This window comes from Thalia democratica, chromosome 3, assembly GCF_965202585.1.
Source record: "Thalia democratica chromosome 3, ktThaDemo2.hap1.1, whole genome shotgun sequence".
Taxonomy (NCBI): domain Eukaryota; kingdom Metazoa; phylum Chordata; class Thaliacea; order Salpida; family Salpidae; genus Thalia; species Thalia democratica.
Genome location: NC_139167.1, coordinates 5,726,868 through 5,754,568, shown reverse-complemented (window position 1 = coordinate 5,754,568; position 27,701 = coordinate 5,726,868).

The window sequence follows — 27,701 nt, the reverse complement described above, 5'->3', positions numbered from 1 at the left end:
TTAAAAGTAGACAGTGATAAAAGTTTAGCGTTTGATTGAAGAAGTGATGAATTATATCAAACTTTATATTTTAGATAAGAATCTCTAACAAATAATGCTTACTTAGTTAAATTGTTTTAGTAATAGAATTCCGAAGTATACATAAAAAACAAGATACAATGTAAATATTATAATATATTTGAATTAGTTCGTGTTATAGTTATTAATATTATAAAGTCATTAGTATATAATTTTGACTATGGTCATGTTATGATAGTATATTATTACACATTGATATCAAACTTTAATTATTTTATTGTGAAATCATTAAAGTTTATTAAGCTATTTTTAAAAATTTGTTTAATTTTTTTCTTAATTTTTGTTATGTAAACACTAAAAGCTACTAAGTATTTTTATTTTTCGAGTTTAATGACAGAGCATTGTTATTTTAGGCAATTAAGCAATTAATAGTAGTCTTTAGTATTAGTAGATATTTTTAACGCAATTTAAAAACGTAAAGTTACGTTTATGTATATAACTAAAAGAAATTAGAGTTTTTTAATATTGCTTTTATTTTCTCTGAAATATGTTTTAGACTGATAACTGTAGGATTGTGTTTTTTTCTGAAATCTTGTTATTATTCAATTACCTTTAGTAAATAAAGGTTTTTTTTCGAAAAAACAAAAACAGTATTATACTTCACTTAAAATCTGAAATAATAACAAATATAATTTGTTAATAATCAATAAAATTATAGTTTTATAATTTTTTATCAGAAGATTGAATATTTAAAAGAAAAAAAATTTAATAAAAACAAATCTATATACTTTTTTAATAGTCATAAACTTAAAATGTTATTGTTTAATAAAACTTTTTCCGTCAAATAAAAAGCTCCTTTAAAAACAAAAGTTTGCAAAAAAAATCAGTTTTGTATATTTTATTACCTATTATTTTCCTTAAAAAGTCTTTGTTTTTTAGCTGCTTTACGACAACTTTAAACAATATAAGTTATGTTGATAATAAACAAGTAGATTTATTCAGCGTGCTCGTTAAAATATTTTATTTTGTTTCAGATTAGTTTATACGCAGTTGGCAAAAAACTATCACTAGAGGTTTTAAGTTATTAGTTCTTTACTGCATAATATAATAAATATAGTTTTCTAGTTTTATTTAATTTTAATAAAAAGCCATTTTATTTAAAATTTAATTTCATAATTGTTTTGAAAATAAAACTATCAAAAAATAGTTAAATCTAATTAAAAAAACCTAATAAGCTCTAATAATAGTTCTATTACAATGTCTGAATTATATAAAATTCATTTTACTATCATAAAAAAATAACTTTTTTTTAATATAAATTGCTAATAGTATTCTTTTTTTAATTTAAAAGTATTTAATGTATACAAGTTTTAAATTTGATATTTTAAACCGATCATTTTATTAAACAAAAAGTAGTTTTAGTAATAAATTAAACAATAGCTTATTTGATTTAGCATACTTAAAATGAAAATACTTTTAAAATCTTAAGTATTTTTTTTATTATGAAATTATAAACTGTGAAAAAAACAAGATATGTTTTAAATAAAGATTTATTTCGTTTTTATTGTAATACATAATTAAGGTAGTATTACGTTCTATATAAACTTTCAAATTTAAGCTCTTTGTGAGGAAATATTTTGTGTAAACGGTTTGTAAGTTATTTCTATGATTTTCATATGATATGTTATAAAATAATACATCGCAAAATACATATATTTTAAATTTATTCTTTTATTAGTAGTGTAAAATGTCTGTAGTGTGAATTGTACTTTATTTTACAATTTTAGTTTGTTTAATAATTTTCACTTAAATTTTTATCACTTTTCAAAGGATCTTATATCTTAAACTTATTTTCTATAAGTGTGAATCGTAATTTATTTACCATTTTAAGAATAATGTTGTAATTTTCAGGTTGTTAAGCAACTAATGAACGAATTTAGTAATTAACCTGAATAAAGTTTTTTTAATGATGAAATTGTAAAATCATTTGCTACTTAAACTGTAGCAGTTTTATAAATAATTTTTCTTGTAGTTTTAATTATTATGCTTTTTACTTATTTGTTTACTAAAATTATAAAAAAAATCTACACGAAATTTCTTATACTAACAGATATACCATATAAACTTTAATACATCTCATAAATATGCAAAAAACATCGTATGCTTTACATAAATAAAAACAAACCTAAATCAAAAGTTTGTAACTGATTCATGCTTTTAAAATGGTTGAAAGTAAATAATTGTATCAACGAAATTAAAACCAAATTATTTTAAAATAATACTGTAACTTCGCATAATAAAATAAAATTGTTGTCAAAACACATTTGAGTATAAAACATTGATGCTAGATTGACAGTAATTAGTCATTTAATGATGCATAAAAAGCATTACTGTCGTTTATTTATCACGTTTTATTTATTGAAACTCTTATTTGTTTTTACGATTTACTTAAATACTAAATTTAAAAGATTTAGCAGTAAAGATTTTAGCAAAAAATAAACTAAAGAAAAATTTTTATTTAACATTTAAATTTTTTTCATTGATATGACAAAAATTTTAGTTAACATTATTGTGTTATTATTTTTAATAGAAAGTTTTGTATATAACTTTTAGAGTTACAAAACAGTTAAAAACAAACTGTTAGTTTTATCTGTTTTAAAAAATCATTATTTTAATTTCAAATTTAATGTTTAAATATATCATTAAAAAAAATAAGAGTTTAAATAAATAAACTTCAGAGTGGAAGCACAATACTTTTTATGCATAATTAAAACTTGTTTAATAAAACTGTTAAACTTAATTAAAAAAAACAGTCAAGTTTAATCCTATATTACAGGAAATCTACACAATTTTCTCACGCTGCTGTAATTAGTAATGGCATGCAGTATAACAAAACTAACTTACTTAGAAGAAAAATTTACAAAATATAAGAGCTGAAACTTTACATGAACTTTAAAATGTCATTTAACTCTACTAACTTAGCAATTAAAGTATCTTCCGGTACCCTTTTTTATAAAGAAAAACTTTAAAAAGATCTATTGTTTAATGTATATTTACTTTGATTATAACTAAATTTGATTTAGTGTAACCTTACTAACAAATACCAAAATAAAATAAGATTTCTTAAACAAAATTCTCGTGTTCGGATAGACTTTAATAGAAAACAATTGAGAACTAAAAAATGCTTCATAGTTTAACTGTATAACTAAGCATAAAGTAATTTTTTAATAAAAAATTATTTAGTTTAGTTTGTTAATAGTTTTTAATTTAGCATAACTTTATATGAAAAATCTTACCAGTTTTCTTGAGTTTAGAGCTTTGATTAGACTTTATTTGAGAAAAATTATTTTTTGGTTTAAAACTAATTTAAGGCTAAGTTAACACATTTCAAACGATTACTAGATAATTTGAACATATAAATTAAATTGCGTCATTAAACTACTTAGTTTGTTTTACTAGCATAAAAATTAAATTTGCGTTTTAATAATAAAGTTCGAATTTAAATTTCATATTGTGGTATTTTGTTTGATAACAATGTAAGTTGTGAATGAAATAAGTTAAGAACTATTTATGAAAAGTGTAGCAAAGTTCTTGAAATAGAGAAAACATAAAATCCCATGAATATATTTATATTTAGCACAAAATAAAAGCTTAAATTGTTTGTTCACCATAAAAAGTGTTTATCGTACTTGTAAATCTTTGGTTTTATAAATAAAATAGCGTAAAAATTATTTATGTGTGTGCTTAAACTTATGACAATATGCTTATAAAGGTTTATTTATAATGTTTGAAATATTTTGTCTAAAGTACTAAAGTATATTTTAGTCATAAATAACAGATGTGACATAAAAAGTTTTATATAAGCTATTTCGATGTTTACTTTAAAAACAAAGTTTTTATTTTGTTTGTTGAACGATAAGTTTTATTATTTTTTAGTAGCTTGATAAAATTTAAATTCAATGCTTTAATGTGGTAAAACAATAAAATTTTTTTTTATTTTATTTTCACTTTATTTTAATTATTCACTAGATTAATATCTACCACTAAAACCATTTTAAAAAACATTTTGTTATTTAAGTTTTTTCTCGGCAGTTCTACTAAAAATTTCAAATTAAGTTTTATTATAAGAAGATATCATAGAGTATTTGTTCTAGACAAAAAAATATAAAAAAATTAATTTTATCAATCAAACTTTGATCTTATAAGCTAATAAAAAGATTGTTAATTGTTTTTTTGATGTTATTCTAAAAATAAAAAACATCATTTTATGGTATTTTTAAAACTAAAACCACCAGCTAAATTTACATAATTTTATTAAAGTTGTCAAAAAATTTAAAATATATATTGATAAAAATACTCTTACAAAAATAAACTTTAAATATTCAGAATTGATATAAGCAATGATTGTATTTTTAATTAAATAAACAAAACAGCTCAAGCTAATGAAACCGCATTTTCTTCATTTGTTTTGTCTTTGCTTCAATTCCATTACAAAAAAAGTAGTGTAAAAACAAAATTACTTTAAAGTGTTAACAAATTTTCTAGTCAATATGTTTTTTTTTTAAGTAAAACTCTATGTTTTGTATTCTGTGTTTAATCTTATATAACAAGCTTTTATACTAGTACTTAGGTGTAAATAACTAAAGTAAAACAAAAATTTGTTTTATAACTCTTTTATTTTGCTTTGTAGACACTTAAATATATAATGAAAAGTATAAAAGCACTTAAAGAAAAATATCAGCTAGCGCAAGCATAATATTTATAACGTACATTTTAAAAGTTTAAATGAAATGCAACTAACAATTTCAGAAAACTAGTATTATTATACAACCAATAGTTATAAATATTGAATATACTTTAATACGCAATCAATAAAATCCAAAGTAAAATAAGATTTCAAAAAATGATATTATGTAATGTGGAAATAATCAAATAAAAAACATTAAAAGAAAATATTTTTGATATAAACTGAAAAAGACGTTTACTATAAAAATCTAAAAATACTAATACCTAATTTTAGAATTTATTGAAATTTATATGAAGAAAAAATACGATTAAAAAAAGGAGTAGTTTTGTTACAATATTTTATGATTATTCATATAATTTAAGTTGTAAAGTTTTATTAATATTATACACAATAAAGTTATAAAAGCGAAATTTTACAGTAATTAAATAGTTTACGATGCATAAAAAACTGTTCTCCCACGCTTAATGTTTATCAATATAAACTGATGTATTTTAATGTTTTTTTATCATGAACATAACATTTTAAAGTAATAAAACTACTTTTTACAATAAAATAGCTTTATATTTTCGTTAAAAATACTAATATGATTGATATCGAAATAATCTATAGCGAGTTATATAATAATGAGGCAGTGTTAAAGAAAAATTAACTTAAAGCTGAAAATATTTTTTTCGCGATTAAAATAATCACTTTAATTTTTTAAAATTAGTGTTCACCAAGAGATTTTTGTAGATATGTATGTTTATAAGTTTGGTTAAATAGTCAAGGTTTTCGCACATTTAAAACTAAATAATACTTATTTAAAAAAAAAAAATATGCAAGTCTGCGCAAGGTTTTTTTATAAGGTTTGTATTTAGTTTAATTTTTAAATAACTTAATTTAAAATACTTCTCATAAAATGTATTGTTAACTATTTTATTTTACAGGTTGTAAAAATGTTTAAAAAATACAAAAAGCAAATTCATAAAATAGTATAGGTGTATACTAAAATTTTATAAATTATTAAAAACTTTCTTTCACATTAAATTAAAACAAGTTTAACTTTTTTTTGCAATGTGAAATTAACTTCTTGTAAATTTAAAAAGTTTTGTAACATTAAGGTGTTAAACTGCAACCGTTTATTACACTATGATTGTATAGTTTATACAAAAAAGCACATAATATTACTTATTCAATTATTGTCTCGAGTTTACAAATAAGTATGTTTGGTAAGATTTTAAACATTTAAAATACCATAAATTTAAGGAAAAAGTAATAGTTTTACTTAAATAAAAATTACTTGCGTAGAATGAAATTTCTTTTAGAAAAGTACAAGCAATAAAAGTGCTTGTTTTATAGAACCGTTTTAGAAATTTTTAATGTTGTAAACGACTCTATAATCGAAATGTAATTGTACACTAAGTTCTTGAAATAAACTTCTTCTGATGTTCAGATCATGTTGATATTATTTGTTTATCTAACAGAAGTTTGTTAATAGAATTCAGTTTTAGAATAAAAGCATTTAAACCTTTTTACAACAAAAGCAATTCAAATAAATAAATATACATAAAAATGATAATGTTTTTTTTTTGTTATCCATGTGCTAAGAAACATAATTTTGCAAGCTGAATTACCTTGTAATTTGTAATTAATAAAACCTTAGTATATATTTTGTATTTAGTAATTATTGAACTTCTACAATCTATTAGTAAGCTAAATTATTTAAAAAAATAATTTAACTTGCTTTACTTACATTCTCTTCACAAATATATTTTTAATATAAAATGCACAATGCCAAACATTTTAAAAGAGCTAGCGATCCTTGCAATATTTTTCTTAATTGTTTTTTTAATAGATTTTTTTTTAAAGTATTTAATTTGTAGTTAAATAAATAAAAAACTAAAAATATTTTAAAACTTAAGAAAAATATTTGATTTCAAATATTAAACTTGTTTAAACAGTTGATAAAAAGTTAAAATAAGAATGATAGTTTACAACTAATTTATTTTATTTACTTTAATAAACTTTATAACTTTAAGAATTGTTTAAATATTATAAGTTATTATCTAAAAAGTCGTTAATAAAACAGTTTTGTATACTTACTAAACGTTAAAAATTTGCAGACTAATGTTTTAAAGTTTCCTATTAAATCTAAGTTGTAAAATATATACTAGTCATAATTTAGTTTAAAATATCTTTATTAGCAATAATCTGTTGCACAAGTTCTTAAGAAAGTTTTATGTTTAAGTAGCGTGAATAGCAGTATGATGTATTAGTAATGTATTATTTAGTATAAACACCAACCAAGTATTTACAAAAAAAACTTTTAGCAAGCAGTGAAGATAAATAACATTTTTTAATTAATTTGTTAGCCATATTTAATTGTAACAACTATAGTTAAAATGTAAAATTATAAAATTCAAAAATTCACAACGAAATTTTTTTTTTTTTTTTAAGATTTCATATCGTTAGTGCTAATTTTGTATTTAATATTGTTATTTGTCTTAATTATATAATATAAATTAAAAAATAAACTCTTAGTTGTTTTGCCTTATTTTGTTAAATTTATAAGTTTGTATCTTATAAACTTAACAAAATAATGCAAAAAAAAGAACAGTTTACTTTTCAATCTATATATCTATTCACTCAATAAGTTATTCTAAATACAATAGTCTGTAATAATTTGTAATGTATATTTTGTCTTTTTTGTTTATATCAATTTAATGAAAAACATATTGATAGTCGAACTACGATTTTTTATGAAATCAGTTAAAACATAATTTAATCTGTTTATAACTCAGTTTTTCAAGCAAGCATTAATGATTGTTGTTTAGCTTAGTAAACTTAATAATTTGAGCAATTAATTTAATTATAAAGTTGAACTTCGTAGTTTGAACTAATAAATTTAAAAATATGCTTATCTGACGTTTGCGTTATAGTTTTTTATTATTAAACCATTTTGTTTTTTAGTTTTGCAAGCTACTTATTTTGCTTAATTCTCAAGCTTTTTTTTTTGTTTCTCGACTTTTAATTGAAAAACATTTAAAATTTTCAAATAGAATAGTACAATCAACAACTTGTATATCTTTTTTCAAATTTAGAAGTATGTACAGTTTCCATAAGATTAAAATTTTCCACTTATATATTCTATAAAAAACTTTAATAAATCTAAGTATTTTAATGCTAATGATAATGCTTTTGTATATCTTAAAAACATTTGAATGATCAAAGACTTAAACAGGTCAAAACGTTTTTCAAAAGTTTAATGAATAACACAAACATACAAAAAAAAAGAACAGAAATTACTTAATGTTTTAGTTTAGTTTTACAGTTCAGTATGCAATTCAAACTTTTTAAAAGTTTTTTCTCTTTTTACAAATCTAGTCTCAGCTGACTAAAGTTTAAACTTAAATTAAAAAAAAAACTAGAAAAATAAAATTAGTTTGTTAATAAAGATGTATAAATTTACTGTTTTAACTTGGACTTGTTTTTTTTTCGGAAAAACATACTTAAAATAAGCGGCCGGATTCAACGCGCTAAGAGTAAAACCTTGCCTTCTATGTACTTTTAGAGTTATAAAAGGTAAAATTTTGAAGATGCAAATCAAATAAAATTAATTTTGATTTACAGTTTGTATTTTTGCTAACTAAAGTTATTTCCAATGTAATTCAGTACGGTTTAAGTACATATAGATGCATATTTGAAGACTGTTTTATTACATAATTTCTTTATAAAATATTTTTTTTTACTGTAGTATAACGTTACAAAACCGAACAGCTCACATAACACTTGTTTAAACTTTCGTCCTACGAACCTTTTGTCCTACAACTCGATAACCGAAAGGTTTTTTTGTGCATCAGGTCGTAAGACAAATTGTTTAGAGCGCTTTTTTGTTGTTTTAACATTGTTTAACTTAAAACGTTGCCAACCCATACTTTTTGTAAAATTTATTTTGTTTATTTGTTTTCTTGAAAATTTTATGACGTTTAACAACATACGGAGTTTTGCTAAAAATCTGTTCAAAGTTAATATTTAATGTTTGAAGATTGTAATTTTTTTAGATCTCATTATTTCATCATAAAATTATAAAAATATCTTAGAATGAGATTCATTTACAAACATATCCACTACTAAAAGTTTATTTTAAAGATTAAGTCAATTTCTACCAATTATTTTTTTTTATGTTTAATAGATAAAGTGCTTTAAAAAACTAATATAGATAAAAAGTTTAAATAGTTTTAAATGCTTTTACTAAGACATTTTGACACATAAGATGTCAAAAAATAGTGTATGATACTAAATTAATTTAAACAATTAGAAAAAATAGTTTATTTTTAAAAGCTGTCAAACGATAATTCAGCTAATACTAAAAATTTAGTTCATTATAGTTTTTTGTTAATTGGTATTTATTTTTGCAAAATTTAAAGCAATCGCAAATCGTTTATGGTGTACAAGTTGACGGTTTAATACCATTAAAGAAATACTTTTGAAAACCACTATTATCTAAGGACTATTGTAGAACGTAGTTTTGATCATGATGATAATGCAACACATAATTCCATATACTAAGATAAATGATCAAAAATATATTTAACCGTTTAATGTTATTATTCTGTTATAATATAATTCTGTTCGAGAGCTAAAATTTATGACAGAAGACGCAATATCTTTCGATTTAAATTTATTTTGAAAACTTGAATGATAAATTGTATCGAGTGACTTACGAGTCAAGTTCAGATAAAAATATTAAAATTTTTAACAATATTAATTAATGAAACAAAGTAGTTTTGCAACTAAAACTTATTAAAATTTTAGTTTTCTGTTTAAATTTTTCACTTTAGAATACAAACAGTTAACACGTATACAACATACTCAATTGTAAATTTTATTGAAATTTTTTTAGTTTCTGAAGGTTAAAATCACAAAAGTATACACTTATCCAAGAAAAACACTTTGTTTAAGTTTTTCTCCATTTGAATTTTTAGCCTAGAAAAAAAGTTTTATGAAGGTCAAATGTCGAAGGTGTTTAATAAACATTTATTTTAAATAAACTTTTATTATGAACAAATTCTATAAATTAACTTATCAATAAAATATTTATTTTCCATAAAATTAGTATGGTTTTTTATTTTTCAGGGAGGAAAATTTATAAGAAATATAATGATAACATTAGGCAACTTCAATAGTTTAAACTAGCTATGAGTTTTTAGTTAATTTTTATAATTAATTAACTATTTTCGTAAAACTTTGTTGCATAGTTTTTGAGTTGTAACTTATAGATCTAACATAAGTATTTAACTTCTTTGTAAGTAATTACTTATAGATATAGTTTTTTTAATTAATTAAATAAATCAACAATTATCATAATGTCCTAATCTTAAGTTAACCAATGTAGATAACTATACCAGTGTAGACATACATTACATTTATTTTGTTGTTAATACATTTTATTGAGGACCCTTAACAAACAAAAACATAAATAGTATTCACAACAAAAAAGTTGTACATACTTTGTTGTTCTATAGTACCCCTTAATATGTATACCCTACAAAGTACTTAAATTTTAAAAGTATTTAAAGCTATACGAGCATGATGTTCACTGATATTTTGTTTATTTAAAAATATTTGTTTATTAACAACTTACACAACTGACAGTTTACAAAAATTATCTTGTTTTTACTCATACATCTCTGTAACTTTATTTAAAAACCTTTCATAAACACCAAACAAAGATTTTAGTAATTTTTTCCTTACGTATCTCAAATCTTATTTGAAAGTAATTCTCTTATTGTTTTTTGTAAAATTTTAACTGTATTAAATATTCAAAATTTTCACTTTTACTCTATATTTATTTATATTTATATATCATAAACATTAAACATTTTTATTCAGTTTATCAATTCATTAAAAATATTTAATATGATGTGTCTATTAATTAATTAATCTTCAACAATATTAGATTTTTAGAAGATTATTAGAGTGTACAAATAGTACAAAAAGCTTGGAATTCAAATGTATTTCAAACTACTTCTGAAAATTTAATTTTAGAAAAATGTGTTAGAACGTTAGGAATATAATCAAGGCAGTGAAACTTAGTTAAGTAATTTAACTCAAAGTAAAATAATAATTATAAAATTAAGAATCTAAATGTGATATTTTAATTTTCGAGAGTGTATCAGGATAAGTTTCAATATCAGTATTACATTTTAGTTTTAAAATTCTTTTAAAGACTTCCATTTCATATTGTTTATTAGTTTTGACGAAACAAGATTAACCTAAAATTTATAATAAACATATGAAAATTAAAAACTGTATACTTTGATGGATATTAAAAGCAGCTTGTTGTATTTTAATATTAAACAAACTTAGTAAATTAAAATATTACTTCTGTTAAAGACTAGTAGCTAAAATTCGGCTAGCAATAATTTTAATTTTTTAATTGTACTCACTCAATTTTTTCATTCAAAACTAGTTAAATTTTATAGTTTTTCTAAATACAATTTTCAAATTAGAACAACTTGTGACCTTTTAACATATTTATACTGTTTCTACATAAGACACATTAACTAAATATTATCAATTTAATTATATCTTATCTTTAAGTTAGGATTTATAAAAATAGTTTATAAATAAGTGAAGCTAATTTGATAAAAAAAACTTAACAATTACTTTGTGCGATTTATCTTAACAGAAATCATACATCAAATTTTAAACTCTACTATTAAGGCATTTCATTTATTTAAATAGCTAATTTCATTATAGCACTCATTTTTCAATTTAACATTTGAAATAAGTTAATTATATAACCTCATACAATTTACTGAAAAACAAAATAGCTAATATGTTACACAAGAGCCGATTATAACAGTAAACTTAGTTGTAAACAAGACTTTTATTATAATTTTGTCTAAATATTTAAATTAAACAACTTATTTAAACTAATATACCTCAAGATTTATATCGTTTAGATATTTACTTTATTGTAACCAAAGCAACTCATATCACACTAGAAACAATTATTAAGAAAATGTTGATAAAATATTGAAAAGACTATTTTTTTTTTTAATTAAAGTTTTAAGTTATTTTGGTTAAAAATTCAACTAGAAATTGTATTTGTAAAATATTAAAAGTAACTAGTTTTAAAATGAAGTCATAATGAAAGTAGTAAAACTTTTAAATAAAACTATAGAAAAGCAAAATATACTACAACTGATAGCAAAAATATTGTTATGGTGTTTACATTTACTTAAATTTACACTCAAGAATTATATCACACCCAAAATACATTTGTAATGTATTAAAACTTTGAAATACAATAAAAAAAATAAGGTAAAAATAAACAAATGGTAAACTTTGTAAAAAATAAATTTTTTACATAATATCGTGTGTGACTTGACATTGTTAATCACTGATAATGAATTTAAAAACTTAAGAACAGAAATAGAAAATAAATTCACAACTTATAGTTGAAAGCTCAAGCATATTTGTTCCAAGTGAAGCATTGCTTCAAGTAATCTCTTCAAAAGCAATTTTCGTTGTTCTGATAGGCTAATTGATTCTGTTTTGATGTGATAAAACAATGTAGTTTCAATAAATTGCATGAGCATTGTGGTTCCACAGTAGCTGTTTAAAATATTTTACATTTAGTTTGATATTTAATGTAAGCTTAATATCGTTTTTGAACTATGTGTTTAATTGTTAATTTTGTAACGATAATTTTTTTTTAACTCTGAATAAGCAGAATCAATTTTTACCTAAGTAGTAATTCTTTATTTATAAGTTAACCAGCTTTAGTACAGTGAAAATAAAATGAAATACATCAAAGTATTGTTTTTAAATCCTAATAAATACACAAAAGACAAATAAAGTAATTTTAATTTCCGTTAAAAAAATAAGCTAAGACTTTTTTTTTTCATGCGTATAGTTTTGTATTTTCGTTTTCTTTTAAAAAGCAATAAGCATTTTATTTAGTGTATAAACTTGCGCAGAAACGTAATATAAATTAGATTGTTATATACTAAAAAAAAATAAACAACATTTTACTGATTTTGATGAAAATACAAGCTTTTAAATTCGTTTTAAAAAATAGTATGGTTTAATACCTTGAGTAATCATAGCATTTTTTAAAATAATTTTCAAGATTAACTTTCTTTAAATTCTGTATAACTGATATGAAATAAAAACTGTAAAACTAACTTGTGTAGAAGTTGTAACATGCTCAGAGTCGATGCAACGGTAAAAATTATTGACCCATACTGTTTTTATTGTTCCCTCAAACTTTATTGAGGTGTTATAACAGTTTTCTTCTGAGATACATGGGCTATACGGTTTGCAGTGAGAAGCTAAACATATTTTATTTATTTTAAGAAAACAAACAGATTATACGCGTAAAGTAGTAGTTGATTCTTAAATCAAGTAAAAATTTAAATTACTTGAAAATTTAAATTATGTTTAATATAATCTCGTTACTATATTCATTTAATGTTAAAAAATATTCGTAGTCCTATGTATAGAAGTAACAAAAGATTACCAATTATTGTAGGGGACATTACAAAAAAAAATGAATAAAAGAGGTTAGTTAAAACTAACTGTTAATAGGGTCTAGATTGTTAATTCTTAGTCTTCCTTGAAGCCAAAACTGTTTTTCTGTTTCTTGTTGCTCTACTACGTAACATTGTGGTTTCCGTGCAGTTCCGTTACAGAACTCTATATAAAAAGGTACAAATTAACGTTTCTGTGCCCCTAATTTACATGCAAATCATTAATTTTGTGTTTTATACAAGTAACCAAGTAATAAGTAAATAAAACAGACCTTTTATTAACAGAGTTTTAAACTTGTTAATATTTGGTTTCTTATATTTTATAACATACAACATACAAAGTTTAATAATACTAAAAGTGAAAAAAAAACCATAGTAATAAATTAAATTTAGAAATTCATATGAACTCTTTTTACAATCTTTGTTTATTTGTAACATTAAAGGAAAAAAAAACGTGATCAAAAGTTATGTTTACAAAACATATTAAAATAAAGACAACACAAACCATCAGTTCATAAATTTGATATTTATAATAAGAGCTAAATCGATTTAAAAGTTCAAAGCTTTACATCTCGTATATTTTTATGTTTTGTTATCAAAGTAAAATTTACTATTCTTCAACTCCGTAATTATTGCACACTCTTTTGGTATGATGTTCATATCTTCGCAATTAAACACATTTTTGCATCCGCACCAGGAAACGTCTGTATAAAAACAAATAGCATCATTAAAAATGTAATTTTCATGAATTTTTATATTAGTAACTTTGAAGCGCTTAAGAGTGTAAAACTTAATAGTTTTCAGTAAATATTAACTGTCATCGTACACAAATTTTACAATTAATCAAGAAATAATTTTGTAGCAAAACTAAATTCTGAAACAAATACTTGTATGATGCTTTTTAAAATAAATTTTCCTTATAATTTGACATATTTAGTGTTTAATACTTTGATTAGTATCAAATATAAAAACTAAAAATAACTAATTACTTACAGTTTAGTCTGTATGAATAAGTTTGATAGAAAAAATATTTTATAGTTTTTAAAATGTTTATACTAATCATGTTATATAATTTAAATATACTATACATATTTTTTTTTAAACTAACTCTTTTGTATTATCTCGCTTATAATTTCATCTCGTGATAGCTGGTTTGATTTTACTCTAGCCTTTTTAAATATGATAACGTAAGTTACTGATATTAAAAAAACTATGTTTAACTCTGTAAAAGACTTATAACAATATGTCGAATATTAAAGCTGAAATGTAGTATTATTTATTTAGAATTCATATAAAAAAGTATTTAATTTTTATAAATATAAAATAGGATTGAAAACTTAAATAAATTTAAAAAAAAACATATCAGTACTAGATTATTATCGGTATAATAAAATAAGACTAAAAGTTAATTTATATTTTAATATATTAATAAATCAGCTTCAACTAATATGTAATAAAATTTTAATACAAATTGTTCTTTATCTAGTTGATCTAAATATAAATAAACTGTTTTATAAAATAAACTTATATTTATTATTTAAGAACTTACAGCATACAATGACCTTATATTTCGACTCAAAGCTATTGTTTTATTATTGACACTTGAATTGTTAACAAGGTTTTTATTCTCCTTAGTTGCTTCTTGAGTAGCGGTTTTCTGGTAAATTAACTTTTTAAGACGTTATGATGTAAAAACTTTTTGTATTTGACTTACTTCAAAAGTATTTAATTTTTCAAATAGGTCTAAATATTTAAATTCTGTCTAAAAATGTATACTTTTGTAGTTAAAAATAAAAAAACTTTATAGTAATTTTTATGTTTACACTTTTGAACTTAAAGCTAAATTATTAAAAGCAAATTGATATAATCCTAACATTCCAATTTTTAAATAATATATTAAATCATATCTTGATAAAAAAAACTATAAAAAATTACAAATTAATTTTTATTAGTCATTAAGAATTATGACTTAAAAAATCACTACTTACTTTTTGTCAAAGTAACGTATAGAATTAAATATGGTGTTTTTTCTTTTTTCTTTATTTTTTCCTAATCAACATAAAGAATAAAAACATTATTTATAGCAGTAAACGAATTAAAACATAACTTACAGTAATCTCTAAGACATTTTTGTGTAGTAGACTGTGAGGAGTTGAATTCACTATTCCAATAAAGAAAAAAGTAAAGACGATTAGACTAACTTTGTTTAAGATCATCATTAAACTTTACAAAGATCTGAAACGTTAACCATTTGCAAAAAACAAAAAATAAGAATAATATTAAAAATACATCTAAGTATGTTGAATTTTTGTGCTATTAAATTTTCAGGGTATCATACTACTGAACAAATTTACTATAAATTTACTTAGCTATTAAAAGTGAACCACTTTTTAATATCATTATAAGTATAAAGATCTTGATATTTATAATTAAATATAGCAACAAAAAATGTCAAAAGTAATAGAGCCACGATTGATGAAAGTTAATATAGCTTTGAAAAAAGTTTTATCTAAAACTTCTAATTTTACAGCTTGAAGCACGGTAATATTGTTGCTAATTTTTTTCTGCTACTTAATAATAAATAAAGTTATTTATTTTAAATGCTTTATAACTTATTTAAAAACATTAAAATGTTAAGGTACAATCAATTTAATTTTTTGGTTGTTAAATGTTCACCAAAACAGTTTAATATTTTTAAAAGTATGTTTAGAAGTTTAATTATACATATGCTGATTTTAGCAAAAAGTTGTAATACTTAAATAATACACCTTTATTCTAAACTGGCTTAAAGTAACTAAAGAATTCATTGTTTCTCGTTTATTTATACTGGTTTTGAAAGAAAAAAAAAATCTACAGATTTTGTTTTTTTTTGATATGGTAATTAAAAAAACACATGATTAAAAAAAAAACATAATAAAAACAAAACATTAACTTCAACAGCTGCAAATAGTAACATTCGATATTAAAAAAATATTAAATTGCTTGAGTAGAAGAAAATTGAAAAATAATTATAGAGGTTTTGGTCACCATGTGATAAAATGTATAAAATTCACTAGCTGCAAGCTATTAAATATATGTTAAAAGGACAATAAACAAAATACTTAAAAAAAATTTTTGTTTTAACATGCTTTTTACACATAACCGAGTCTTCATGATATATTAACTAGTTTGATTTGTTTTTATAGGATTTTCAAACATAAAATTAAAACGACAAATCAATTTTTAACAAAGTTTAAAGTCGTTTTTAAAACAACATATTGAAAAATTATTTAAAATTTGTTTGGTAGTTTTATACAAGCTTCAGATAAACTTTCACATTTTAAGGTTTTTACATATAGTTTTTAATACTAAAGTCAACGTATAAAAGAAAACAGCATTTGGCGTGTAACTAGTATAAAGATTATTTAAGATGTTCCTTATACTAGTTTTAACTTTTAATAAACTTTAATAACATTATTTTAGGAGTTAAACGTATTTGTCTATTTAAAAACCGTTATCACATTAGCATTAAAAATTTAAAACTTTTTAAACGTTTCAACTTTAGACCTAATTTTACATGGTGTTTTGATGTAAAAATTTATTTTTTTATGTTTAAAAAAAATATGCTGACGTAAAAATTAAAATTTATTTTTACTTGTTTATTTTTAATTGTACAAATATAGATACTTTTATCATTTTTGTGTTATTTAAGGTTAAACGTAGTAAACATACTCTAAAGTATTAAAAGAACAATAAATAGAAACAATTTTTTAATTATAAATTGAAAATAGTAAACCGTAAGATCTCAAAATGTGTTTTATGCACAAAAAACTGACAAATTAAACAACAATAATAACGTGTAAGTTTCCGAAATTTGTATAATTTAGAAAATTTTTATTTGGTAGTAGTTGGTAATTTATTTTTGACAAATTAATTTAAATGTGATAAATGTGTACCCAAAAAATAATTTATTACTTAAACAATAATTATTTATAACGTATTCAAAGAAATAACATTATAAAAATGATCATTTAACGTTTTGTTTAAATTAACCCACATTAGCATAACAAAATAACTAACTTTAATTAATGACTACTTATTTGATAAAAAGTGTTTTGAAGACTGTTTATATTGAAATTTAATAAATAAAAGAAATAGCTTTTACAATTAATAAAAACAAGTCTATATTTAACTTGTGATTACTAAAAGGAGTATGTAAAAATTAAACATAGTTTTAAATTAGGTGCCTGTGAATTCAAAATTAGAAAGTGTTGTAATATTTAGGTGTAAAATTATAATTTTTTTAAAAACTAGGAAAATAAGAAAAAATTGTACTTATTTAGATTTTTTCTCCAAATATGAATCTTTTGTAAAATTTTATTTTAGATAAAAACAACTAAGTTATGCAAAATCAAATAGTTTTACTTAAATCAAAATTACTTGCCTATCAATTAAAACTCATAGAAAAGTAAATTAAATAAAAGTTCATGTTTTATAAAACCGCTTCAGTAATTTTTAATGTAGTATAGGACTCTATAATCGAAAGGTAAATCGTACACTAAGTTCTTTGAATAACCTTTTTGGGTGGTCAGATCATGTTAAATCATGTTAATATTTACTATTTTTCTAATATAAATTTGTAAATAGATATCAATTTAAAAATAAAAACAGATAAACGTTTGTACAACAAAAACAATACAAATATAATTAAGGTGTTTTTCAATTACTATGTGATAAGAAATATAATGTTGTACAGCTGCAAAAACATAATTACTTGACGAAAAATAAATCAAAAAGTAATTAAATGTAACATGTTACTTTTTTAAACATCATACACATGATTAAGTCATGATGATTATAAAATTATTTTAATTCAAAATTGCAGCTGTTAAAAGTTTGAAAAGCTTGTCATATTTTTAAACTTTATACAGAATTTGTACTTTATTAAATAAGTTGTTATATGTTTTGATTTTTATTAAAAAATTCTTAACTTTATTAAGAAAAGTAATAAATACATTTTTTTAACTCCTGAAAAAAATATGTTATACAAAATACTTTAAAACTGTGTATGAAGTTGATATAAGTTAAAAAACTTTGTTACCATTTGTAACAAAGTTTGCTTGGTTAGCTTTGGTAAGCTTACAAGTAAAGCAAACTAGTAAGTTTAATTATTATCTACATTACTAACTTGACTTAATCTTAATATTGTATTTAGTTATGATATATTAAACTTATTCATATTTTTCGGCTTATTTTTAATTTAAAAATGTTTATTGTTTTAAGTCGTTTTATCGTTAAAGTTTTGTTTCAAAGCTCTTTAAGTATTTTTTACCAAGTTTTTTTGTTCTATAACGTCCTTACACAATCGCCCTGTAATTATAAATAATGATGTTTTTTATTTTTATTCTAAACTTGTATGTTAATGTTAATATAATGATAATATGTTTACTGCCAAGTTTCATTGCAAAGCATCACTTTAGATATAATAACAAAACGACTACCCAGAGCACTTTATATATATAGAGATAAGTATTAGAAGTTGTTTAGGCAAAACTAAAACTAGAAGTACAAATAAGCGTTTGTTCTGACTCTGTTATTATTTTATTATTGTTCGCATTTGTTTGAACACTATACAGTTATCAAGCTAAGTCTTTTATACTATATTTGGTTAAAATGTCAATATTTTAGCATATGTAAAATCAAAATACTACATGTTTTACAATTTTATGCGAATTGGCGCAAAGCTAACTGAAGGGTTTTCACTTAGTTTAAATGTTTTTGATGTCTTTTTTTATCAGAAAACATTTATTTAATAAAAAGCTATAGAAAAACTAACTGATCGTAAAATGTATTGTAACTTATTATTTCGAAGTTAGAAACATATAAAAATAAAAATTAAACATATAATAAATTCTCAAAAAACAGTATAGGTTTTTGCTAAAATTTCATATGTAAATAAAAAAACGTTACTTTTATTTTAAGTTGAAACAAGTCTAACTTTTATTAGTAATGAAAGTTAGTAGTAATGTAAAAAATTAACATAATGATAAATTAACCTTTTAATTAGTTTTGCAACGTTAAAGTTTTATATTGTAATCGGTTATTAAACTTATTAAGTTAAATTTGTACATAAAAGCACACATGTAATATTATTTATTCATGTACATTCTCAAATTTAAAACAAGTATGTTTTGTACAATTTTATACATTTAAAAAAACATCAATTTAAGGAAAAATATGATAGTTTTACTTTAATCAAAATTACTTGCGTATTAATGTAATTTTTAAAAAAATATAAATTAAATAAAGTTAAATATTTTGTAAAATAGTTTTAAAATTTTAAATGTGGTATACGACTCTATAATCGAAAGGTAAATCTTACACTAAGTTCTTCCAATAATTGTTGTCTTTTTGACGTCATCACTGTCGAATAAGTCTTTGTGACTTCTTGGCTACCAAGGTTGTCTATTTGAGGTCATTACTGTCAAACTGTGTAAATTATTATGACCAAACATAAAAATAAACACAAAATCAAGCATAATAGAAACTTTCGTAGTTGCACATAGACAAATAATAACATAAGTATGATTTGATTAAAATTTTTACTAAAACACAACAAAAATTTTATCTAAATTTCTTTTCTTTAAGTTAATATGTTTATAAGATTTTTTTCTTAAGTAAATCAAGAAACTATAAAAAAATATATATACTATAACAAAAGTTAAAAGCTGTTTATACTCTCGTTTATCCATGATGTAAACTAGTGGTTCTTGTATAATGACGTCACAACTAAATATTAAGAAAAAAGCAAACAAAAATGGATTATAAGAAAATGAATTTCTTAAATTGATATTCTCAGAAAAGATAGGTAAATATCGTCACCAAGTAAGTATATATTTTATTATCTATCTATTACTGTTTATCGAATTCAACTTGCAGTTTGCTGATATATCAATGACAATAAGCGTACTGACAGATTACTTTGAACGAAACGTTGCTTTGAAATCTTAAGTGAAGAAATTCAACTAGGCGCAGGTGAACGGCTGAAGTAAAGTTTTGCTGAAGGTTCAAAAGTGAAAACCAAATTGATCACATTACATAGCAATTTCGAGAGATTACTTTACGTTTGCACTTATATCTCAAAACATTCGATCTTTACTCGGTCAATCCAAAGAGGCTGTCGAAAAACTAAGACTCTGAGAAACATTTTAAGATATTTTGCAGCTTCATGAGACAAAATGACAAAATTGTGACGTTAAAAAAATTTCTGAAAATTTATATGTGTATAAATATGTAAATATTGCTAAATTAATATAATTATAATTAATATAAAAGTTACAACGCAATTGGTAGGTAAGCTGTTTTAAATCATTCTTTAATAAAAAGTGGAAAACAAATAAAAACTTGCAAAATATTTAGCACAAAATATAAGTTTTGATTATCCATGTGTTTTTTTTATTTAACTACGAATCAAATACTTTTAGAAATAAATTTATTAAACAGATAATTAAGTATTATATTGTTAAGATCTCTAGATCTTTTAAAATATTTTGTGCTATGCATTTTTCTACATTAAAAAGCCTTTCTGCAAAAAATGTAAATGAGGCAGTTAAATTGATTTTTCAAATATTATTTCATTTTAACAGTTTGTAAAAGTTTAATAGATACTAAATACAATTTTTTTTTACTGACGAAAAAGAAGTTTTCAAACTATCTAAGAAAAATTAAGAAATAGGTTTATAAGGTGTTTCCAAAATACATCGATTAATTATTTACCACATACTTCTTTCTTTTTAAAAACATATACTTGCGGAATGTTTTCAGTGTTTTTTAATCAAATTTCTGATGTTTTAAAAAGTATGAACATATGTAACAGCATATGAACATATGTAACAGCATATCAAGTTGCACTTGATTACTGTTTAGATTTGGTTGCAAGTTTTGAGCTAAAAGTTCATCCAAGCGTTAAGAGAAAGCTTGCAAGGTCAAGTTTTATACTGATGTAAGTTTCATACAGTTGACAAAAGGAGAAAATAAAGTGCTGACCAGAAACCCTGATGCAACATTGAGTTATGGAATGTTTTATATAAGCTGATACAACAGACAGATGGGGAGATTCTAGCCACAGCCTGCTGAAGTAAACATGATAATGAAGAATAGACATTTATATTGTTTTGTTGTGTTTTAAAAAGTATTTTTTGATTAGTATTATTTTTATAAGTATTTCTTATTTACATTCTAAGTAGTTAAATTGTATTTTGTTTTATACATTCTTAAAGTATATTCTTGCTAGATTAAATCTTGTGTAAAGGTTATGACCACATTTAAAGTATTTTCTAAATTTGATGTTCTTTATGTATTTGTTAGTGTTTGCAATAGTTCTTTATATAAAATATGTTAACTCATGTCATGCCTAGTTTATATAGAGTAGCCTAAGTATTATTAATATCGTTATTTAGTATAAGTTAAGTTTAGTATTAAAGGTACCTACATCTGTAGGTTACAATTGGCGTCCTCGTTTAAAGAATAACCAGTCTTTTAAATAACAGTCAAATATTACCAAGACACTATTTTACCCAAATAAGTTTTATTAGTGTATTACCTTTTATTTTGAAAGCAGTATTTATCACAATTTTATCTCACATTCCTATATTTTTGTTGTTTTTTTCATATACTGCATTTCATTTAGTAGTAGATTTAGAGAAATTTTACAACCAATTGTGCATTTAATTTTTAAGAAGCAATACTTAGATTTACCATATGCCCATTTAAAAGCCTTTGAGTTTGTACCTATAACCAGAATGAATAGGGGGTTAGGAAAACTAATAAGTAAAAATTGAACTGACTAAATTATTGTCCAAAAAGGCAAAGTAGAACTGACAAAGTTTAGTCCAAAAACTCAAAGTAGAACTGATAAATTTTGAGTCAACTAAGTCAAAACTGCACTGACAAAGTTATTGTCCAAAAAGTCAAAGTAGTTGTGATAAAATTATGAACAAAAAGTCAAAACTGCACTGACAAAATTATTGTCCAAAAAGTCAAAGTAGTTGTGATAAAATTTTGAACAAAAAGTCAAAACTGCACTGACAAAATTATTGTCCAAAAAGTCAAAGTAGTTGTGACAAAATTATGAACAAAAAGTCAAAACTGCACTGACAAAATTATTGTCCAAAAAGTCAAAGTAGTTGTGACAAAATTATGAACAAAAAGTCAAAATTGAACTGACAAAATATTATTCCAAAAAGTCAAAATGTAACTGACATAATTATTGTCCAAAAAGTCAAAGTTGATCTGACAAATTTTAGTACAAAAAGTCAAAATAATAAAAAACTAACAAGGTATAAGTTTAAATAAGTCTTAAAAGTGGTGACCAATTTTATTTGAAAGTGAGTAATATTAGATTTATCTAAGGCTCTTAAATCTTAATAGCACAATAAAAAAAGAAAATATTTATTAATAACTAAGACAGCAAAGATTAGTAACATGCTGAAAATTTTTGGAGTTTGTATTATAGGGGTTTGCATAGGCATGACATTTGAGTGTTTTTTTTTGTATTTTTGTAATTTACCTGTTTTTAAATACTGCAATCTTTATAGTAGAATATGACTCATGTTTAATATTGTTTTTGAAGTTAAATAAATTGTTGAAGCTAGTAAAACACATTAACTCTTTTTTTGATTATCAAAATGTAAAAGTTTAAGAACTAAATGACCATTTTTTAAAAAATTTATTAACTATTTTATTTTCTAACTTGCTTTAAATTTTGTATGGAAAACATGAGTAGTTTTGAGACCAATCCAAATTTTTAAATGTGTAAATTTTTTCTTGTTTATGAAGAAAGGGTGTTTTTTATTTTCCAACAAAAAGGCAGAGGAGAAGTAGAGTGACGATTCTCTTTCAACAGTGGAGAAGAGGAAGTGTAACAGCATATCAAGTTGCACTTGATTACTGTTTAGATTTGGTTGCAAGTTTTGAGCTAAAAGTTCATCCAAGCGTTAAGAGAAAGCTTGCAAGGTCAAGTTTTATACTGATGTAAGTTTCATACAGTTGACAAAAGGAGAAAATAAAGTGCTGACCAGAAACCCTGATGCAACATTGAGTTATGGAATGTTTTATATAAGCTGATACAACAGACAGATGGGGAGATTCTAGCCACAGCCTGCTGAAGTAAACATGATAATGAAGAATAGACATTTATATTGTTTTGTTGTGTTTTAAAAAGTATTTTTTGATTAGTATTATTTTTATAAGTATTTCTTATTTACATTCTAAGTAGTTAAATTGTATTTTGTTTTATACATTCTTAAAGTATATTCTTGCTAGATTAAATCTTGTGTAAAGGTTATGACCACATTTAAAGTATTTTCTAAATTTGATGTTCTTTATGTATTTGTTAGTGTTTGCAATAGTTCTTTATATAAAATATGTTAACTCATGTCATGCCTAGTTTTATATAGAGTAGCCTTAGTATTATTAATATCGTTATTTAGTATAAGTTAAGTTTAGTATTAAAGGTACCTACATCTGTAGGTTACAATGTGTATATTTTGCGGAAAAATTTGTTATTTTATAAAATGAGTTAGAATTTAAAAAAAACTCCATGAAAATGTTTTTTTTTGTATTTTAAAAATTCTTCTTAATATTTTCAAGTTATAAAAACAATAAAACGCTTTCATTTCGAAGTAAAGTTTTTAGTAGTTTTTATTAAATAGTCAATTTTTTTACGACTTTAAAACTAAAACTAAGTAAAAATATTTCAACTAGTCTTGTGCAAACTGGCATAACTTTTAGAATAGATTTAGTAAATTAGGTTTAAATGCGCTAAAGTTTTGACTTTTTACCTACAATATTGAAAGAGAAATTTCAATTCATATTTGCTAATTTTAGTTGCTGGCTAAATGTGTAAGGATATTATAATAGAATTCAAATTGATATAAAAGAACTCAAATTTTTTAACATAAAACTTAAATAATGAAACGAATTGAATGACTTAAATTTTTAAATTGAAAAACAGACCTTAAATATATAAATAAATTTAAAAATATCTTACTTGAATATTTCAAATAATTATGTACATCTATTTTAAGGTTACTAGTTTGTTTTACTCGTAAATTTACCAACGTTTTCTCTAACAATAACTTTGTAGGAAAAACTATAAGTATGATATTTTGCAAGCAACTTGTATAGTATAACAAAGTAAACTTGATCACAAGTTATTTTAATTTTTTTCAATTTCATACAAAGGTTTAAAGTACTTTGTAAAACATATTTATTCTTTTAAAAGTTTGAATAATAAATATATTATTTCTCCTCAGTATTAAGATTTCTTTGTTTTTTTTCTAAAAACGTAAACATATAATAATTTTTTTAAAAATTAAACATTCTGTAAAAAAAGTAAAAGTTTGACACACTTTTTAAGTATACAACAGCTACATTCTACAACTGCTATTTTGATTTTAATTATTTTAAAAATCATCATGACTTAATCATGTGTATAAAGTTTAAAAAAGTAGCAAGTTACTTTTGATTACTTTTTGATTTGTTTTTCATTAAGTCATTAATTTTCTTTAGTAAAAATTATCTTGCAGCTGCTGAACATTATGTTTCATATCACATGGTAACTGAAACAAACATGTAAGTGATATCTAAGTACAAACTTATGCTAAACAAATACTTAGTATTAACATAATTTGACCATCCAAAAAGTTTTTTCAAAGAACTTAGTGCACGATTACCTTCGGATTATAGAGTCGTGCACCAGAATAAATATTTCTAAAACTGTTTTATAAAACATTGACTTTTATAGCTTGTATATGTTTTTATGAGATTAAATTCATACGCAAGTAATTTTGATTACAGTTTAACACTTTAACGTTACAAAACTTTTTTGATGTAGATTTACAAAAAGTTAATTTATCAATATTTTTATTTTATTCTTGTTATTACTAACTTACATTACAAATAAAGATTAAACTTGTTTTAGTTCAATATAAAAGCAACATTGTTTTAATTTGTGAATCTTTAATGTAAACTTACCTAAAAAATATAAGTTTGTTTTTAAATAAAATTCTTTTTACAAGTACTAAAATTAGTATTTTTGTTCGTTTAAATAGATTAATTTAATTTTACCAAATTAAAATAATCGAAATCAAAGGAGTTTTGTTTCTTAAATTTTTTGATATTATTGTGTTATAAACAATTACTATGTAGTTAAGTTATTTTATTTTAATACACATTTATAGCATCTAAATTATCTGTATCTTAAAAGAATTAATTAGTGTTTATAAACTAAATTTTTTAAAACTCTTACAAGTATGGGAAAATTATACTATTATTTACTTTATACTTATTTATTTGTGAGTAAAACAGATTTTGAAGTATTTATATTTTGATTTCAAAATTTTTACGTCAAAAACTAATTCCGTGTTTATTGTATTCTAGTACTTTAAATGTTATCTTACTACGTTGAACCGTTGATAAAACAAACATACTAAAACAAAACAGTATTTGTAAAATTTTATAAAACATTATAATATTATTATAAAGTAAATATATTTTAATTTTTTTTGTTTTTATTTTTACATATTTTTTTTTTCATTATAGTTTTCATACTTAAAAACAAATATGTAAAATCAAATCCGATGTGATAGACGTTTTTTTAAATTAAGAACTACCTAAAACGTTTTCATTTCAGTTTTATAAAGGTAAAACTAGTTAAGATATACAATAAATAGGTCCGTATCATATGAACAATAGTCCTTTAGAATATATTTTTGGTATAGTATTAAAAAATTTTTAACTTCTTTTTAACTTTACTTTTGGTTTTAAAATTTACTGTTAAAATATATTTAAAAAAATAAAAGATATCATCATGAATTGGTTCTGTAAAATATGTTCTAAAAATAGCAAATTAAATTCTAATGTTTAATAATTTGTGTAATTGATAAACAATTAATAGCTTACAGCTAGTCTAGTGAGTATTATGTTTTTAATCTCACAGCGACTTAAACATTTTTAATAATTTTTGTATTTTTATGTATTAAAACAGTATTTTATATTATTTTTTGATTAAATTTTATAGTTTGCAAAGTGATAATTTAACTTCTTATTACTGTCAACAATTTAAAGTTTGTTTAGCAGTGTAGTGCTACAAATGCTTGTATAAGCAAATAGATATAGCACTTAAATATTACAATCTTTACTCTAAACTGGCTTGAAGTAACTAAAGAAAATGTTATTTATCGCTTGTTTGTACTGATTTTGTAAATTTAAAAAACAAAAAAAAATGTCTACAGATGTTTTTTGTTTTCATATGATAGTTATAAAAGACATATGATAAATATAAACATAAAGTTTAATAGCTTCAGAGTATAACATTTGATACTTAAAAACAATATTAAACTGTTTTAATTGAGAAAACTCAAAAATTAATTAAAAATGTTTTAGTTGCCATGTAATGAAAAATATATAAAATTCACTAAACTAGCTGTAAGCTATTAATTGTTTATCAATGACCCAAAAAAACTATTGAAATTTAATTTATTACGTTTAAAATATATTTTTACATAATCAAGTTATCATGATATTTTTTATTTTTATGAGTATATTATAATAGTAAAAATATAAAATCACGGTTAAAGTTAAAATTTTTTTTTTTTTTTTTTCAAACATTAAATAAAAATTTATTACTAAGTTCACTTGTTTATGAGTTACAGACCGCAGATTAACTCCCAACTATAATATTTTTACAGTCGTTATTGTTTATAAAATCTTAAAGACAACGAGTAAAGTTAATTAGCATATAGATCATGTTGATGGTGTATAAAACCGATTTATTTTATATCTTAATTAGTTTTACCTGTAAAAATTAAATCGACAACATTTTAGGTAGCTTTTAATTAAAAAAAACTTCAATCACACTTTTTATTTTATTTTGAAGCCTTTTCAAACACTAGGTTTGGATTTAATTCTACATTGTTGTTTTTAAGTAAGAATGTTATAATGATAAAGAATTATGTTTAAATAAAAATAAAAAAAAATAAATATTTTTACTTAGATTTTATAAATTTTAAAAAGTACTGTTTTGTTTTTCTAACAGTTCAATGTAGTAAAATAACATTTGAAGTACTAGAATACTCAAAAAAATATATTTTCAAATATAAATACTTCAAAATCTGTTTTACTAAAAAAAAGATAAATAAAAAGTAAACAATAGTTTAAGATTTCCATATTTGTAAGAGTTTTCAAAAAAATTGATTTATAAACAGTAATTAATACTTTTACAATACAGATAATTTAAATGCTATTAATGTGTATTTTTATGAAAAAAACTTCATTACATAGTAATTGTTTATAACGCGATATTATCAAAAGATTTAAGTCACAAAACTCCTTTAATTTCGAATAATTTATTTTGGTGTACTAAAGTTAATCTATTT